Raw genomic sequence first — 18,960 nt, forward strand, 5'->3', positions numbered from 1 at the left:
GAGTTGCATGGAAAACCAGATCAGATAGCATAATGGACTTCTACCTAGCAAATGAGAAGGAATTTCTGCAGCCCACCAGCCCAGAATTTATTTCTGACAAGCACTACCTTTAAATTCAGAGGCAGATTTTCAGTTGAATTTTTCAGGGTATAAGGGTTGTGAAATTGATGTATGCCCTTGGGATTTTGTAAATATGAGCTATTTGCCAGCCAGAAAAAGACAATACCTGTTATTTAGGATTACTTACTAGACTGTGTGGGAGTAAGTAGAAGGACTTTTGTGTTTACTTACTCTGCAGCAAACAAAAATGACCTTACTTTTCTAAGCAGTTTCTTTATCAAACAGGATGCAATGGCTATTCTTACTAATTCCTAAGATGTGCCAAAGAAGATAATGAATGTGTGCATGCTAAGTTGCTTCAGTAGTGTCTGACTGTTTGGAATCCCATGAACTGTAGCCCACCACGCTCCTCTGCCCATGGGATTCTCCAGGTAAGAATACTGGAGTGGGTTGCCATGCCCTCCTCCAAGGAATCTTCCCAACCCAGGGATTGAACTCATGACTCTTATGTCTCCTGTATTTGCAGGCGGGTTTTTCTTTCTTTCTTTTCTTTTTTTTAAACACTAGTGCCACCTGGGAAGCCCAAGATAATGAATATTAAGGGCTATAAACAACTCTCTAGGAAAATCCAAAAGGATAGTATATGTTTTCAATTCTGCTTGAAGATCCTGGTCACTTTCTAGAGTGGAGTTGCTCTCCAGACCCAGGCAGAATCTGATCTTCTTTACTCCATGCACAATATATTCAGAGAGAAAGAAAGAGATTGTTTAGAATATGATTAGAACATAATATTCACTATCATCCTGTGGACTCAGGACAGGATTTCTAAGAACAAATGAAACCTTATAGTTTATTTACATGAACGAGTTTATCATTTGATCTTTTGTTCATTTCTTGTTGGCTCTAATTATGGCTGCTTGCTAATCAATCATTAAGATCCTTGCTTGGCTTTTCTGTTGTGGTCATTCAGATACATCTGAGCACCCCAAACGGTTTTACACAACAAGCATTACCAGGTTTCTACATGTGAAGAAAATCTAAGATAAGATTGTAATTGGAAAACACCTGCCCAGTGAGGAAACTATAACTCCTACAATGTTACAAAAAATATTCAAGATAAGAGTTGCTGGAATTTGGAAATTATACTCTATTGATTTTGTTTATAAGACCAGACAATTAGCAGGAAGTTTCTCTGTAGGGAATCTGCATCTATCTTGGTCATCTATGTACTTTCTAAAGTTTTTAGGAAAATTAAGTAAAAATTACATTCCTAACAAGAACAATTGTTTAAAGTGATCTTTACCCATTTCTTCTATTTGTTCTTCTTGAAACATGACAGGAGGTCTCGTATGTCCCTCCCACCTGGAAACTTTGAAACAGTATTTGCTTCCTCCTTCTCTTTACCTTTTGCAGCATCTACCAGCAATGCTGTGTGTCCCTGAAAGAGGCTGAGAAAGAGAAGCAGAGACCTATTGCCCATGGGCATGGAGTGTGAACAGGAAACATGAACAACAACTTTGGTATTTTCAGCCGTGAGATTTGGGGACTCTGTTACTGTAGCATAATTTACACCATCTCAACTGATATGCAGAAATAGTCTTTTTTGTCCCCAAATCCACCACCAGTTTTTAATTATGGAATCATCTCTCAAGCATTCACATATTTTACGTAGAAAGACTTGTCCATGTTTCTCTCTCAACATATCCTTTTCCAGCCATGACCACTGCCAACACCTGTGAACAGCAACTTCTTATTTCACTCTTGAACCACAACAGTTAAAGTGTGTCCCTACATCCAGACCCTTCTCTAGAGGTATGGTGTCTCCTGCTAATAGTGGCCAGATCACTCTTAGAAAAAGTTGCCTGCGTTATATACATCCCTACGCAAAATCCACAGTGGCCTACTCTGGACTGAATGCTGTGTCTAGAGTTCCTCCCCCACAAAATGTGATGGTACTATGAGGTGGAGGCTTTGGGAGGCATTCAGGATTAGATGAAGACAGGAGAGTGAAGCCCTCATGAGTGGGATTAGTGGCCTTGAAGAGTCATGAGAGAGCTGGCTTTCTCTCTCTGCTCTTAGCTATGAGGATGTTGGCAATCTGCAACCAAGAAAGAGAGTTCTCACTCGAATCTGACCATGCTGACATCCTGATCTTGGACTTCCAGTCTCCAGAACTGTGAGAAATAAATTTATTTTATCAACCAACCAGCATATGATGCTTTATAAGAGAAGCCTGAACTAACTAAGGCAGTTCTCCACTACTTATAAATTAAATGTTTTATCCTTATTCATCTTACAATGTAGCCATAGCTTTGTGTTCCAATTTTATCATCCTTTACATGGTATTATTTTCTCTCCATATCAGCCAGGCAAGTCTCCTCCCTCTCAGGGAAATGTGCTACACACCTGTAATTTTTAGTTCTGTCTTTGAAATGATACTTTTAATCTTGTTGTGTTTAATCCCACTAAGTGAAGACTTCCTAGGTCTGGTAATATTTTGAAGTTTATCTGCAGAATTAGGTAAATGTTTTCCAGTTAAAAAGTTAATGTCTTTGTTTGAATGAGAAAGAAAAGAGAGCTGGTCTGTAGGTCAAATTTTTCTGGACTTAGAGCAGTTTATCAGCCTAATGTGTGATGACCTCTCATTTCATGCAATCACAGTGCACATACATATATGATTTATCAGAGCTGTCACAAATTGTTGCTATGCTTAATTTATTTAGAATTTAGTTCTCTATTTATGTATCTAGATGACAAATACTAAACACAGGGAAAGAAAAAAATATCTGTGTTCAATAAATTGAAACATGATTTGTTATATACCTCATAAAGTTTAGTGGCCTTTAGCTAAAGAGTCTACTTTTGATTGAACAAAGGGTTTAATTATTATAACCAAAGCCATTTCAGCATTATCTTCCCTTTGAAATACTGCAATTAAAATTTTCAGTCTAAGCAATTACTTATTTGTTAAAAAAAAAAATTGGCTACCTTTGCGGCTTGAATTGAAGATGATAAAAATTAGTCATCTAAAACCATCTCAATTTTATGAAAAATAAAACTGAGTGAAATGTTTCAGCCTGAAAGCTTAGACGATCTTTAGGGGAAATTAGTTATGTTGCTAATAGTGGTTCCAATTTATAAGGCTCTAGAAGGAAGCAATCAAAGAGGCAAAAACAAGATAAATAATCCTTAAAACGGAACAATTAAATAGAGATCAGTTATGACAAAAATCATAAGATAATGTTACTAGACTTTAAAAGGCAATGTCTTTCTTTTTGTTAATTAGAGATAATCTACATTTTATGGTATGTAACTATTTACCAGGCAATGGAATATTTTCTATTGATATAAAGATAGATGCATTTCCAGATAGACTTCTATTCAACAGGGAAGATGGCTGAAGTGATAATTTCTTGTTTCTCTTGGTGTAACTTTGATGATCTCCAGGCTTTCCATCATTTTCTTCTTCAAAATTAAACGACATATATAAACCATGTGCATCAGAACTCAAACTAGGGCAATACATTTTTTCATTTGGTACAGATATTAAAATGCCTGCTGATTTGTACACATAGCCGAGTGTAAATACGAAATGAAAAAATGTCACATAGGGTTCTCTCAGGCAGGTATATTCCCCTTCATAACACTCCTGCCTATATTTCAAACCTCATGAAATAAACGCTGTTTACTGTGAGCCTGACAGATGTTGAATGTGCTTCTGTTACCTTATTTACATATGCAGATTAAAATGTTTCACTTTGTTTTGCACTAGCTTGATCTCTTAATTTTGATGATCTCAAACTGTTGTTATTAGGTTTACAAGAAAAAAGTCATTTATTTCAAAAAGAAATTCATCCACATAATGTGCATTTATTCAAACATAGAGTAAAATTTACATGTATGTATTACTTTATTCTCTGTCCTATTACAGGGAGTCAGAGTGACAATATTAGAGCTCTCTTGATTCATATTGCTTTAAAATTCATGCAAATGGACAGAAATACTGGTTTTGCACTTTTGTTTAGCATTCTCATGCATATTTATTCCCACAGAAGTAAACATTTCTCAGACTTTCTTTTTTCCTTCCTGAGAAAGTAACAGGCCAGGAAATCAAATGTTAAGCAAAATAAGTTTCTAAACTCTGCCACATTTACTTTATTGGGATAAGTAAATGCCACATTCTAGTAAAACCTTCCTTCCCTAGGATAAAATGGCTAGGAGAAAGATAATAGGGCTTCACATACAGACCTTGACTCCAGTTGGTCTTCAGTTTGTTCCTAGGGTAGCAGTTCCCTGGTACCTCTCCCATCCCTGCCCCAGAGATTGCCTCCCTGGCTGTGTCCCTTCTATAGGGTCTTCAGGATACTCACTGGGACCACTTGTATTCTGTTTCTCAGTCATCAAACCCAAGGGTTTCATTCTAGTTAGACCTCCAAATTTAGTAAGTAGAAGATTTTTCTAAGTGTAGAACTCTTTCAAACATTCTTTTACTGTCTGATCTTTTCAAAACTTCAGAAAGTACTCTCTAAGCTTCAGACTCTCTTTTAAGGGCATATCCTAAATTCCCCCAGGAAGCAGCAGAGCTGCAGTGAGAGTCAACTGTGACAATGTACTCTGCATCAGTCTCTGACCAACCTAGACAGCATAATAAAAAGCAGAGACATTACTTTGCCAACAAAGGTCTGTCTAGTCAAGGCTATGGTTTTTCCAGTGGTCATGTATGGATGTGAGAGTTGGACTATAAAGAAAGCTGGGTGCTGAAGAATTGATGCTTTTGAACTGTGGTGTTGGAGAAGACTCTTGAGAGTCCCTTAGACTGCAAGGAGATCCAACCAGTCCATCCTAAAGGAGATCAGTCCTGGGTGTTCATTGGAAGGACTGATGTTGAAGCTGAACCTCCAATACTTTGGCCACCTGATGCAAAGAGCTGACTCATTTGAAAAGACCCTGATGCTGGGGAAAACTGAGGGCAGGAGGAGAAGGGGATGGCAGAGTATGAGGTGTTTGGATGGCATCACCGACTCAATGGACATAAGTTTGAGCAAGGTTCGGGAGTTGGTGATGGGCAGGGAGGCCTGGTGTGCTGCAGTCCATGGGGTCACAGAGTCGGACACGACTGAGTGACTGAACTGAACTGAACTGCCTTCTCAACAATTGCTCACATCTGGACACATGTTTTATCCCTAAGAGAGCACTTCCTGCTTGGTAGGTAGGGTATTTTCCTTTCCTTTGTAGGGGGTTCTTTGCTATTTTGAAAATCTGATTTCAAGATCTCCACTGTTTCTCTTCCCAGGTGGTGCTAGTGATAAAGAATCTGCCTGCCAACACAGGAGACACGGGAGATGGGGGTTTAATCTCTGGGTCAGGAAGATTCCCTTAGGGAATGACAATCCACTCCAATCTTCTTGCTTGAAAAATTCCATAGACAGAGGAGCCTAGCAGGCTACAGTCCATGGGGCCACAAAGAGTCAGACACAACTGAACACACACACGCACACCATTTCTCTAGGAGAGAGAGAAAGCTGTCTTGTACACATGGTTGCTGAGAATACTGTCCTATACTCTGTCAAACTAAAACTTCAGCTACACTGGTTGTTGCTTCCTCCTTTTCACATCTCAGAATCTGTAGTCACATGCATTTTAGGCTGCCAAAATGTTTTTATCATGAAAGTCACTGATTGACTTTCCTTTATGAAGAAGGCACTAGGTATAAAAGAGAGCTTCTAAGAAGACAATAATCTAAAGGGGAGAGAAGAGATAAATGAGATGAATATAAGATGATGTTGGCATAGGCTGTGTTATTGACATAGACTTGACAAATCAGTGTAGCTGCTACTTAGAGGAAAGAGACGTTGGCAAGGACAGGAGTGGTTTCTGATGAGTTCTTAGAAAAGTATGCATCCAATTGGATTTTGAAGGACAGACAACACTTGACTAAGTGTAGTGAAGGCAGAAATTCTTCAGGTCATGGATATTTGGGGAGAAAATGTGAAGTAGGAACATATATGTATGGAAAATAAAGAATAAGTTCCATTTTTGGAATGGATGATTTGATTAGTAGGAAACAACTTTGAAAACATAGTTGAAATTGGATCATAGAAGACCTCCCTTGCCAAGTATTTAGACTCTTAGGCCAAACTGTGTTCCACTCAAACTGTGATCCCATCCCATGAGATCTTAATAATGATCCTCACAAAATGGTTACAGAGTAAAATATCTGTAAAGCACTCTATTACTCTTTTAGGTAGTCACAGTGCATGTTAGCACCGTAAAAATTTTGAGATGTGCTCCAGTAAAGAAAACTGTGAAAAGCTGTTTAATTCAGAATTTCTCAGATTTACTTGACAGAGGGACACCCATCCTTGGTTTTTTGTTTTTTTTTGTTTTCTTTTTAACTACTTTTTGCTTTGCAAATGGAATAGTTTTTGCCTTTAGCAAAACTAAACAAACTAAAAACTAAACAAAACTAAAAAATTCCTAGGGAATAAAGCTGCTTTAGGCCCTATGTGAATTTTACAGGTATTTGAGGGAAGAACAATTTTCTTTCTTTTTTTAAAAAAATTTATTTATTTATTTGATTGCATCATGTCTTAGTTGCCACATGTGGGATCTTTCTAGTTTGGTGTGCAGGTTTAGTTGCTCCAAGGCATGTGGGATCTTATCTCACCCACCAAGGATGGAACCTGCATCCCCTGAATTGCAAGGTAAATTCTTAAGCACTGGACCACCAGGGAAGTCCTGGGAAAATTTTTCTTATACAAATGGAGATCTATAGAGTGAGATATCTACATAATCCTAGAACCATTTGAATTTAGCAGCCCCCCCCCTTTTTTAAAGCATTTTCTTTATATAAATTGAGAATGTAAATATTAATAAATGAAGATACATTTATGACAAAACTTTCCTGTGCAAAACAATGGGTCTAGGTGCTACATGGAATGCACATACAAATACAATTGGTTATTACCTATAATAAACTTTCAAGCATATGAAACTTGTAAGACAATTTCATAAATAGCTATAATACAAGGAGGAATATAATGTGTGAAAATAAAGTTACAACAAAGTGTTGTGGGATGAAGATGTGGAAGAAGGGATAGATTTTCTCAAGAAGAGCTTTTTGAATGAGGACAAGGAGGAACCAGGAGACACACTGGTAGAAAAGGAATCAGTGAAGAAACTATATGGTTCTGACCAGAAAAATGGCAAACTAGCAATCTAACCCTCACATTTAGAGAATTTGTGTTAAACCTTAAGTGTTGCCAACGTTTAAAAATTCAGAGATTTACATAAAATCTGGCTTTCTAGCACCTGCTGCAAATAACAAGACTTGGGAACAATAAGCTGAAACTAGGTAGGAACTTCCTCTTTAGGTAGAATATGTGGATGCTAGGTTGCCATTGTTGTTATTTAGTTGTTAAGTTGTGTACGACTCTTTTGTGACCACATGGACTGTATGGCCCGTCATGCTCCTCTGTCCATGGGATTTCCCAGGCAAGACTACTGGAGCAGGTTGCCATTTTCTTCTCCAGGGAATCCTCCTGACCCAGGGGTTGAACCACATCTCCTGCATTGCAGGTGGATTCTTTACCACTGAGCCCCCAGGGAAGTCCCGAGGTTGCCGTGTGTGTATGCTTAGTTGCTTAGTCGTGTCCCGCTCTTTGCGACCCCATGGTAGCCCACCAGATTCCTCTGTCCATGGGGATTCTCCAGGCAAGAATCCTGTAGTGGGTGGTCATGCCCTCTTCCAGGGGATCTTCCCAACTCAGGGATCAAACCCAGGTCTCTCGCATTGCAGGCAGATTCTTTCCCACCTGAGCCAGCAGGGAAGCCCATAGTCTCACCATAATCTTTTGTCCTGGGACCAGTGTCTAGAGATAATTATCACTGAGGTGACAGCTATTTTTCTCACAATATATGTAAGAGGAAAGTGACATTTTTGTTGTATCCATGTTTCCATCCAAAGTGGGAAAATAAAGACAGACATGTGGGTCACAGATTTTAAGAACAATGGGCAAGACCATTTTAGATGCAGGAGATAAAACTCTTCTTACACTTTTGATAGATGTACAAATGCATCTGTTTTGAAAGAATGTAACATAAGAGACTAATTTAGACATTTATGTCATCTGCTTGGCCCCTGTAGGCTTTCGAGCTTGACTTATGCTATAAGAGAATAAGGTAAGTGCTCTCAAGGAATCAAAGGGAGGAGAGGATTCCAAAAAAAATATGGACTATTCTAGAAAGATCATGTGGGTTAAGAGGACTGAAAATGACCATTGGACTTGAATATTTGGAGGCCATCGGTAAATATAATGGTAGAAGTTCCAGTGGAATATGAGTGTGGAAACCACTGATTGAGGACGATGAAAAAGAGATGAAGGAACTAGAACCCATGAGAATTCCTTAGTGCAGAGTTTCAGTGGAAGGTTTCTTTTTGGTTTTGTTTTGATTGTTTCTTTTAAATGTAGAAGGCTTGTATGAATCTTTGGACCACCATTCCTCATCCTCTGGGACATTCACTGCCAAGGGGTTCTTACTTGGTATTAACAGAAATTGTCAAATGGTAGAAAAATTATTGTTTTCATTAACCGGAGAGAACGTCCCAAACCTCTTAAAGGTAGAGTTTAAGTAAAAACTACATTATAGCATACAACGTAGGTCTAATGCCAAATTGGAACTTTCTACTTCTTTTTCCTTGTGTCTATGTCTATTATACATCTCAGATTGGAGGACAGGATTTTACCATTGAATTTCCAGAAAAAATGAATCTGAAGTTTATCCACTACTCCAAGAGTAAAAGGAACAAGATTGCAAGAGAGTAAAAATTTGCTCCAATAACCAGCTACTTAGTCTATGGTTGGGAAATGACCTACGCATTTGAGAGATCAGAGAGGAGATTACCAATAGTTTTCTCTTTAAGAGAAGGAGCTCTTTTATTTGCTATTGGAGCTAAAAGGAGGAAAGGAAGCAAGAACAGCATGTCAGATGATCCGAACACCAAACTTCAACACTGTCACCTTGTTGTTATCATTTAGTTGCTATCTTGGGTTAGACTGTCTCACAACCCCATGGAGTGTAGACCACCAGGCTCTTCTGTCCATGGGATATCCCAGGCAAGAATTCTGGGGTGGGTTGTCATTTTCTTCTCCAGGGGATCTTCCTTACCCAGGGGTTGAACCCACATCTCCCACACCTCCTGCATTGGCAGCTGGATTCTTTATCACTGAGCCACCACGGAAGCCCACTCACTAGCAAAACATAGCTCAACGAATGTTTGGATCTGGGCCAAAAGCTATTTCCCACAAAATAGCTTGTATTCAGTGTACATGACAACACTCCGCCCCTCATCACTGTTCAGAATCACCAGTATGTCCTTATCAACCGACAATAAACTAAGTGCACAATACTGTTGCATAAAGACAAATGTTGCATGATACCACTTATATGGTGCATCTAAAACAGCCAAATTCATAGAAGCGAAAATTGGTGGAACGGTGGTTTCCAGGGGCTGGGTGAAAGGATAAATGGTGAGTTACTAACCAAGGGACATTAAATTTCAGTTAATTTAGGTGATAAACCCTTGAGATCAGCTATACAACATTGTACAGCACAGTGTACTGTATACTTAAAAAGTAAGCAGTGTAGATCTTGTACTGAGTTCTTTCCACAGTAAGGTGAAATAAGATAAAATTTAAAAAGATTAAAATAAGACAATAAAAAGACAGCTTAGTGTAATGAAGCTTCTGAAGCAACTGCATTTCTATCACTTGTGAACTGTGCAACTTTGCCAAGCACTCTAATGTCTCCGAACCACCTTAGAGCTACATTGGAAGGCTGTTATGAGGACTGAATTTGACAGTATACGTAAGGTACTAAATATAGATTATACATATACACACGTATTTATGTGTGATTTTATAAACCTAAAGTGTAGTATTTCCCCAATCATATTTTGTGTAAACTACTTTCAATAAACTTACCTGAGAAAAAGTGTTTCCCTTACTGGGAAAACAATGCATTTCATTGGGGGAAGAAAATCAAGGGTGAGAAATATTAAACAACTAAATCAAAGCCCCAAATTAATAAATGTCAGAACTGATAATTGTTTTCTAGACCTGGGATTGGTAAAATACCATCTGCTGGCCAAATCTGGCCAGCTATCTGTTTTGTAAATAAAGTCTTACTGGAACATGTGCCCATTTGCTATTACTGTCTATAACTCCTTCTATGCTCCATTTGCAGAATTGAGTACTTGATACAGATACCGAATGGCCTGCAAAGTTTAAACCATTACTATCTGATACTCCAAGAGAAAGCTTACAAATACCTGGTCTAGAGTAGACTAGTGAGAAATGAAGTATAGAGAGCAGACATTGGAATAAGCCCTATCAACAATGAGTGGGATTTCAAGTAATTCAAGTATTTTGAACTCTACCTTCTTATGTGGAAAGTCCTTATCTTGATTTTTTTCTTCATTGCCACTGTGGTGCATTTTTAGATGCATATTTATATGCTTGGCAGGTGTTTGAGTATTATATTCTTAGGAGCAAAAGTTTACACTGAACTGGAATGGTTATAATAATTCATTTTCTGTTTCCACCTTACCATTCACTTCTACAAGTATTTTACTGCTGGCTTATATCTTGAAAGTTCCCTTGAGTACCACGATTATGTTGACGATGCTTCCAAACATGGCCATTCCTCATTCTGAGACTCTGGGACGATTGAGCCACGAGCCTTCTTTCTCTGTAGCTTTTTCTGCAGACTCCACATCAAGGAGGGCACAGAGTGATCAGAGTGATGCATTATCACAAAGTCAAATCAGATCTGAGCAAATGAAGAGCAAAAGAGATTAATGGACTTGCTACTTAGAACACATGATAACCCAGTGATTTGCAGTTTCCATTCAAAGGGGAAAAGTTGAGATTGGAAGACTGTGTAGCCTTGTGATAATTTTGCTGTGGAAAGATTTACTGTTCTGCTTTTTGCCTCTTTTCTGGACAAATGGGATTGCATGTTACATGCTTGATTTAAGACTATTTAAATTTTTCTGAATATAATACTATCTCCTCTTCCTTCACAATTCATTATAAATAAATTTGCACAAAATCAAGGGCAGGAGCATATTGATTTAGGTCATTTGTTTCTTTGAAATGAAATAAAACTGTTCCTCCTTCATAGAACTGCAGATAAAAGACACCTGTTTCTGATGGGTTTTGCCTGGCTGCCAAATGGAAAAGAAAAATTGAGTCCCAGCCCCATCATTTACCACCAACACTGTGACCTCAGCCCAGTTCCTGTGCTTTTTTCACTTTCCTTGTAAGAAAGATGGAAATTAAAAGCAGTAGTTTCTCATATGCTTGCTGTAAGAATTAATGCCATAATGCATGAGAGACACTTGGCGCAATGTCTAGTAAAAGTTAAGATCAGTAATTTTAGACCAGGACTTGCTTTCTCAATTCTTTAAGACTTGACAGCTGAAATGATTGAAGTGATTGTCTTTTTCATGTAAAATTCAGCTGAGAGAAGGTGATGAACAATATATCCTTGGTTGAGAAGGGAAAATTAAGGGGATGGAGCATTTTTTTTTAACCAACAAAATCCAGACTGAAGTGACCTTTATTGTCCCTGCCATTGCAGTGATATGTTTGTCTTCTGCTTCGTTACTGCATAAATACCTGAAAAAGTCAAGTGTTGAATATCAGAAAATTCACTGCTTACATAATTTATCAAGAATTTTCAAAATTCTTTAACTCAGAATTTCTTATCCTGGATGTCCACAGAATAGTTTTCTGGGGATCTGTGAAAACCCTGAAGCTTTAGTTAACATTCTCTGTTTACATTCATTTTCTTGGGAGACATTTCATAGCTGTAATAAGACTCTCACTATGGACTTTGATCTATAGATCAAAAGCAAAATTCTATGTAGTATCAGAGGACAAGAAAACTTGAAAAACTTTGGAATTTTGTGAAGATATAACTGTAACTAAGAACTCAGCACTTTACAATAACCTTTTTTTCCAAAGTAAAACTAATGAAAAAGCACTTTGTAATGTATAAACGGCAAGAAAACAGCCTAATAGAATAAATACTTACACATCTGTGGCACTGATGAGCCAGCTACGTATGTTCAGGTGACATTTCTGTGGAAGGAAAGTAATTCATTATAATTATCAGCACTTTATAATAGATGCTTAACAGACCAGATAATAAAACATAATCAGTAGAAGCTTTTTAGAAGCTGATGTCGAATATTAGCAAAAAAAACCCCTAATATTACTTAATGATTGTGCATTCTATTCAATTAACCGTTGCCATTCTCACTGAGAGGTATTAGGAGCTGTAAACCTTCAACATTTTGCTCCAGCATCTATTACTTATAGTTGGGTTTGCCACATGCCTATGTAGCCTCCTGTAAAAGAGCTTCTTCTTTTTAATATGAAGGAAGTTTGTTGCTTAACTTGAGTGGTGATGGAGGTGGGGGAGTGAGGCAGGCCTGGGGGTGGCAATCAAAGAATTAATCTCCAGCTCACCTTCAAAGAGTAGTCCTGGAAACACGACTGGAGAGCAGATGCCATCCTTTCTCTGAGTAACAACTGGCCTGACTGTCTTCCCTGCACAATGTGAAAGTCACTCAGTCATGTCTGACTCTTTGCGATCCATGGACTGTAGCTCTCCAGACTCCTCTGTCCATGGAAATCTCTAGGCAAGAACACTGGAGTGGGTTGCCATTCCCTTCTCTGGGGGAACTTCCCAACCCAGAGACTGAACCCAGGTCTTCTGCCTTGCAGGCAGATTTTTTACCATCTAAGCCACCAGGGAAGCCCTTAATGTAATGGCAGTGTAAAAAGTTATTTACTTAAGCTGTGATAATCTTCAAAAAGACAATACAGGCTATGTGAGGACAGAGGTTGTAATCTACTCAAATTGAGTTAAGTTAACTACCTAAGGGAAGGGTTTGTCTATGGCTTCAGTTCAGTTCAGTTCAGTTCAGTCTCTCAGTCGTGTTTGACTATTTGCAACCCCATGGACTGCAGTACCCCAGTCTTCCCTGTCCATCACCAACTTCCAGAGCTTGCTCAAACTCATGTTCATTGAATCAGTGATGCCATCCAACGATTTCATCCTCTGTTGTTCCCTTATCCTTCTGTCTTCATCTTTCCCAGCATCAGGGTCTTTTCCAATGAGTCAGTTCTTTGTATCTGGTGGCTAAACTTTGGAGCTTCAGCTTCAGCATCTGTCCTTCCAATGAATATTCAGGACTGATTTCCTTTAGGATGGACTGGTTTGATCTCCTTGATGTCCAAGGGACGCTCAAGAGTCTTTTCCAGCACCACAGTTTGAAAGCAACAATTCTTTGGTGCTCAGCCTTCTACAGATCCAACTCTCACATCCATACATGACTACTGGAAAAACCATAGCTTAGACTATACCTTTGTTGGCAAAGTAATGTACCTGCTTTTTAATACGCTGTCTAGATTGATCATAGCTTTTCTTCCAAGGAACAAGTGTCTTTTAATTTCATGGCTGCAGTCACCATCTGCAGCGATTTTGGAGCCCAAGAAAATAAAGTCTCTGACTGTTTCCATTGTTTCCCCATCTATTTGCCATGAAGTGATGGACCAGATGCCATGATCTTTGCTTTCTGAATATTGAGTTTTAAGCCAGCTTTTTCACTCTCCTCTTTCACTTTCAGCAAGAGGCTCTTCAGTTCCTCTTGCTTTCTGCCATAAGGATAGTGTCATCTGCATATCCGAGGTTATTGCTGGTTTCTCCCAGCAATCTTGATTCCAAATTGTGCTTCTTCCAGCCCAGCATTTCACATGATACTCTGCATATATGTTAAGTAAGCAGGGTGACAATATACAGCCTTGATTTACTCCTTTCCCAATTTGGAACTAGTCCTTTGTTCCATGTCCGATTTTAACAGTTACTTCTTGACCTGCATACAATTTTCTCAGGAGGCAGGTCAGGTGTCTGGTATTCCCATCTCTTTAAGAATTTTCCACAGTTTGTTGTGATCTACATAGCCAAAGGCTTTTGCATAGTCAATAAAGCAGAAGTAATTGTTTTTCTGGAACTCTCTTGCTTTTCCAATGATCCAAAGGATGTTGATTTCTGGTTCCTCTGACTTTTCTAAATCCAGCTTGTACATCTGGAAGTTCTTGGTTCACACAGCGTTGAAGCATTGCTTGGAGAATTTTGAGCATTACTTTGCTAGCGTGTGAGATGAGTACAATTGTGCGGTAGTTTGAACATTTTTTGACATTGCCTTTCCTTGGAATTGGAATGAAAACTGACCTTTTCCAGTCCTGTGGCCACTGCTGAGTTTTCTAAATTTGCTTCCATATTGAGTGCAACACTTTAACAACATCATCTTTTAGGACGTGAAATAGCTCAACTGGAATTTCATCAGCTTCAGTAGCTTTGTTGGGCTCCGGGATGTCTGGCTCTTGGTGAGTGATCACACCACCATGGTTATCTGGGTCATTAAGATATTTTTTGTATAGTTCTTCTGTGTATTCTTGCCACCTCTTCTTAATATCATCTACTTTTGTTAGATCCATACTGTTTTTGTCCCTTATTGTGACCATCTTGGCATGAAATATTCCCTTGGTATCTCTAATTTTCTTGAAGTGATCTCTAGTCTTTCCCATTCTATTGTTTTCCTGTATTTCTTTGCAGTGATCACTGAGGAAGCCTTTCTTACCTCTCTCTCCTTGCTATTCTTTAGAACTCTGCATGCAAATGGGTATACCTTTCTTTTTCTCCTTTGCCTTTTGCTTCTCTTCTTTCCCCAGCTATTTATAAGACCTCCTCAGACAACCATTTTGCCTTTTTGCATTTCTTTTTCTTGGGGATGGTCTTGATCACTGTCTCCAGTACAATATCACGAACCTCTGTCCATAATTCTTCAGGCAGTCTGTCTATCAGATCTAATCTCTTGAATCTGTTTGTCATTTCCACTATATAATTGTAAGGGATTTGATTTAAGTCATACATGAATGGTCTGTTGGTTTCCCCTACTTTCTTCAATTTAAGTTTGAATTTTACAATAAGGAGTTCATGATCTGAACCACAGTCAGCTCCCAGTCTTTTTTTCTTTTTTTCCTGCTGACTGTATAGAGCTTCTCCATCTTCGGCTACAAAGAATATAATCAATCTGATTTTGGTATTGACTATCTGGTGATGTCCATGTGTAGAGTCGTCTCTTGTGTTGTTGGAAGAGGGTGTTTGCTCTGAGCAGTGTATTCTCTTGGCAACACTGTTAGCCTTTATGCTGCTTCATTTTTTCCTCCAAGCCCAAACTTGTCTCTTATCCCAGGTATCTCTTGACTTCCTCCTTTTGCATTCCAGTCCCTTATGATGAAAAGGACATCTTTTTTTGTTGTTCTAGAAGGTCCTGTAGATCTTCATAGAACCATTCAACTTCAAGCTTTTTGGCATTAGTGGATGGGACATAGATTTGGATTACTATGATATTGAATGGTTTGCTTTGGAAACCAACAATGTTCATTTTGTCATTTTTGAGATTGCACCCAAATACTGCATTTTGGTCTCTTTTGTTGACTATGAGGGCTACTCCATTTCTTCTTAGGAAATCTTGCCCATAGCAGTAGATACAATGGTCATCTGAATTAAACTCACCCATTCCAGTCCATTTTAGTTCACTGATTCCTAAAATGTCAATGTTTTCTCTTGAGATCTCCTGTTTGACCACTTCCAACTTACCCTGATGGACCTAGCATTCCAGGTTTCTATGCAATATTATTCTTACAGCATTTGACTTTACTTTCATCACCAGTCACATCCACAACTGGGTGTTGTTTTTGGTTTGGCTGTGTCTCTTCATTCTTTCTGGAGTTACTTCTCTGCTGATCTCCAGTAGTATATCAGGCACCTACCAACTTGGGGAGTTTGTCTTTCAGTTTTATATCTTTTGCCTTTTCATATTGTTCAAGGGTGTCTTAAGGCAAGAATACTGAAGTGGTTTACCATTTCCTTCTCCAGTGGACCACGTTTTAACAAAAGTCTCTACCATGACCTGTCCATCTTGGGTGGCCCCACATGGTGTGACTCATAGTTTCACTGAGTTAGACAGGGCTGTGGTCCATGTGATCAGTTTGGTTAGTTTTCTGTGATTGTGGTTTTCATTCTCCCTGCCCTCTGATGAATAAGGATAAGAGGCTTATAGAAGCTTCCTGATGGGAGAGACCAACTGTGAAACTGGGTCTCATTCTGATGGGCAGGGTCATGCTTAGTAAATCTTTAATCCAATTTTCTGATGGTGGTTGGGGCTTTGTTCCCTCCCTGTTGTTTGGCCTGAGGTCAAACTGTCAACCCAGAGACTCCTGGACACTCATAGGCAAGTCTGGCTCAGTCTTCCATTGGCCTCCAAAGTCAAATTCCCTGAGGGTTCTCTGTCCCTTTGCTGGATCCCCAGGTTGGGAAATCTGTCGTGGGTCCTAGAACTTTCTTGACAGTGTGAGAAGTTCTTTGGTATAATTGTTCTGCAATTTATGGGTCATCTGCTTGGTGACTGTATGGTGGGGCTAGTAGTGACCTCCTCCAGGAGGGCTCATGCCACAGGCTGGGTGACCCAGGTCTGCTGCAGCCAGAGCCCCTGTCTCCCCTGCAGGTCACTGCTGACCCGTGACTCAGCAGGAGACACTCAAACACTCAGAGATAAACACTGTATACAGCTTAGTCCTTCCAAAGGAAGAATATTCCATATGCCTACTCTGACATCTGTTCCTGTCTCTTAAAGAGACCTCACCCCTTTTTTTGAGAATTCCACTCTGCTATGCAGGAAGCTATTCCTCCTTTTTGTGTCCTGCAAAGTTGAGTGTTAAATGTAAAGTCATCAGCCCCACGTATGAAGGTGAAGCAACGTGTTCCAATTCCAGACAGACTCCTGGTCAGAAGATGATGCAGAAAACTGGCTCGCTGGCTCTCTTAAAAAGAAAGTCCATTTTGCCATGTATTTATTTATTTTCTCGTCATATGAAGAAAGAGTAGAATTTCTGTGATTATGACTTTGACGTTGCCCCTAGCAAGACAATAATAGACAATAATATCACTGTTGCTGTGCTAATAGTATTAGGAGGATTTTTATCCAGTTGACTTTGTCACAAAAATGTCTATTCCCTAAGATCTAGAAACAGTTGAAAAATAATAACTCTCATTGTCATAATGTACATGGGAACAAACTGAAATGTTATAAACACCAGTTATTTATTTGACCCTTCCCAGAAACTCAGAGATTGTGCTCATTCTAAAACAACCTATTTTCCACTAAACTCATATTTGCGTGCATGGCAGAGACTATACATTTCGCCAAGAGTTATTTTTAAAAATTTGGACATCTTAGAAGGAAATCTTGTACTTGTTTTTAAATTTCAATTTTTAGGCTAATAAGGAAGTACAGTTTTCTGACTAAACAGCTTGAGGTGACCTCTAAAAATGGTGCGCTATTCATTTGATCCAGAAAACCCCAGAATATCATGCAAAGAAAGAGGTTCAAATCTTTATGTTCACTTTAAGAACACTTGTGAAACTGCCCAGGCCATTAAGACTATGCATATACAAGAAACCACCAAGTATTTGAAAGATAACACTTTATAGAAGCAATGAGTGTTGCTCCGTCATTACAATGGTGAAGTTGGTGAGTATGCAGAGGCCAAACAGTGGGGGGTGGATGCAGGGTCGGTGGCCCAAAAAGAGTTCTGAATTTTTACTGCACATTCTCAAAAATGCAGAGAGTAATGCTGAACTTAGGGGCTTTGATGTAGATTCTCTGGTCATTGAGCACGTCCAGGTGAAAAAGCCCCCAAGAGGAGACACAGGACTTACAGAGCTCATGGTTGGATCAATCCCCCCATGAACTCTCCCTGACACATGGAGATGATCCTTACTGAAAAAGAACATTGTTCCTAAACCAGCAGAGGAGGTTGCACAGGAGAAAAAGATATCCTAGAAGAAACTGAAGAAATGAAAACTTATGACCCAGAAATAAATGCTGCAAAAAATTGATACAGAAAAAAGTAAAAAAAAAAAAAAAAAAAGTATAATAACAAGCTAGTCAGAGAGCAGTACTTTTGGATTTAGATTCTGGTGGATGTCAGGGGGCAGTGAACCTGGTGTGGAGTCTGAGTTGCCCTTAGGCACCTGTGATAACGTGTAGTAAGGGAATATCACATGAAGTAACTGCTGAAAGTCCTGAGCACACAATGCCTATTGAACAGTGTCATATAATTCAATACATTTATTTATTTTTAAAGGAAGTAAGGTGCTCAGCCTCCATTGTTGCTGATGTGGCCAGAAGGCTAAATTTAGGCCAAAGCACCTGGTAGAAATGTTGTGTATACTCCTAGGTTTTGCCACAAAGGGATTATGAGTGTATCCCTGGTCCACTCCCCACTTCTTGCTGAAGCTCATGAGGGCTAGAGTGACCAACTGGGATACACAAATGGAAACCATGAGGAGGAAGGGAGAGTCAGTCTACCAGTTTCAGACCTCTATCTGTTTTTTGACTGATGTGTGATAGAAAAATAAACTTCCAGCTAGGTTAAGCTGCTTTCTTGTCTTCTTTTTCTCATTCCCTTTCCTCTTTCCTTTATGGGTCCCTCCCTCCCTTCCTTCCTTCCTTCTTTCCTTCCTTTTCTCTCTTTCTAGCAATTTAGGCTATACTTATTACAAAGTACAGATATGAGGAAGAGTTTTCAGGGAAATTTTTATTTTTCTTTTCTTAGTGAATCTATTTATATGAAGCCATTAAAACAACCTTTAAATATAAAAATATGAAAAATGCTTATAATGTTGTTAAATTAAAAAAGCAAAATCATAATTATATTTTGATTTTAAAATGCATAATCATGATTACACTTTAAAAGCAAC

The 18,960-nt window shown here is 38.9% G+C and overlaps 1 pseudogene; it reads left to right on the forward strand.

The window, feature by feature from the left end:
• The first annotated feature begins 17,526 nt into the window (after positions 1 to 17,526).
• Positions 17,527 to 18,079, forward strand: LOC136166129 (large ribosomal subunit protein uL22-like; annotated as a pseudogene).
• Positions 18,080 to 18,960: the final 881 nt, after the last annotated feature.

Source organism: Muntiacus reevesi, chromosome 4 (assembly GCF_963930625.1).
Source record: "Muntiacus reevesi chromosome 4, mMunRee1.1, whole genome shotgun sequence".
NCBI classification, from domain to species: domain Eukaryota; kingdom Metazoa; phylum Chordata; class Mammalia; order Artiodactyla; family Cervidae; genus Muntiacus; species Muntiacus reevesi.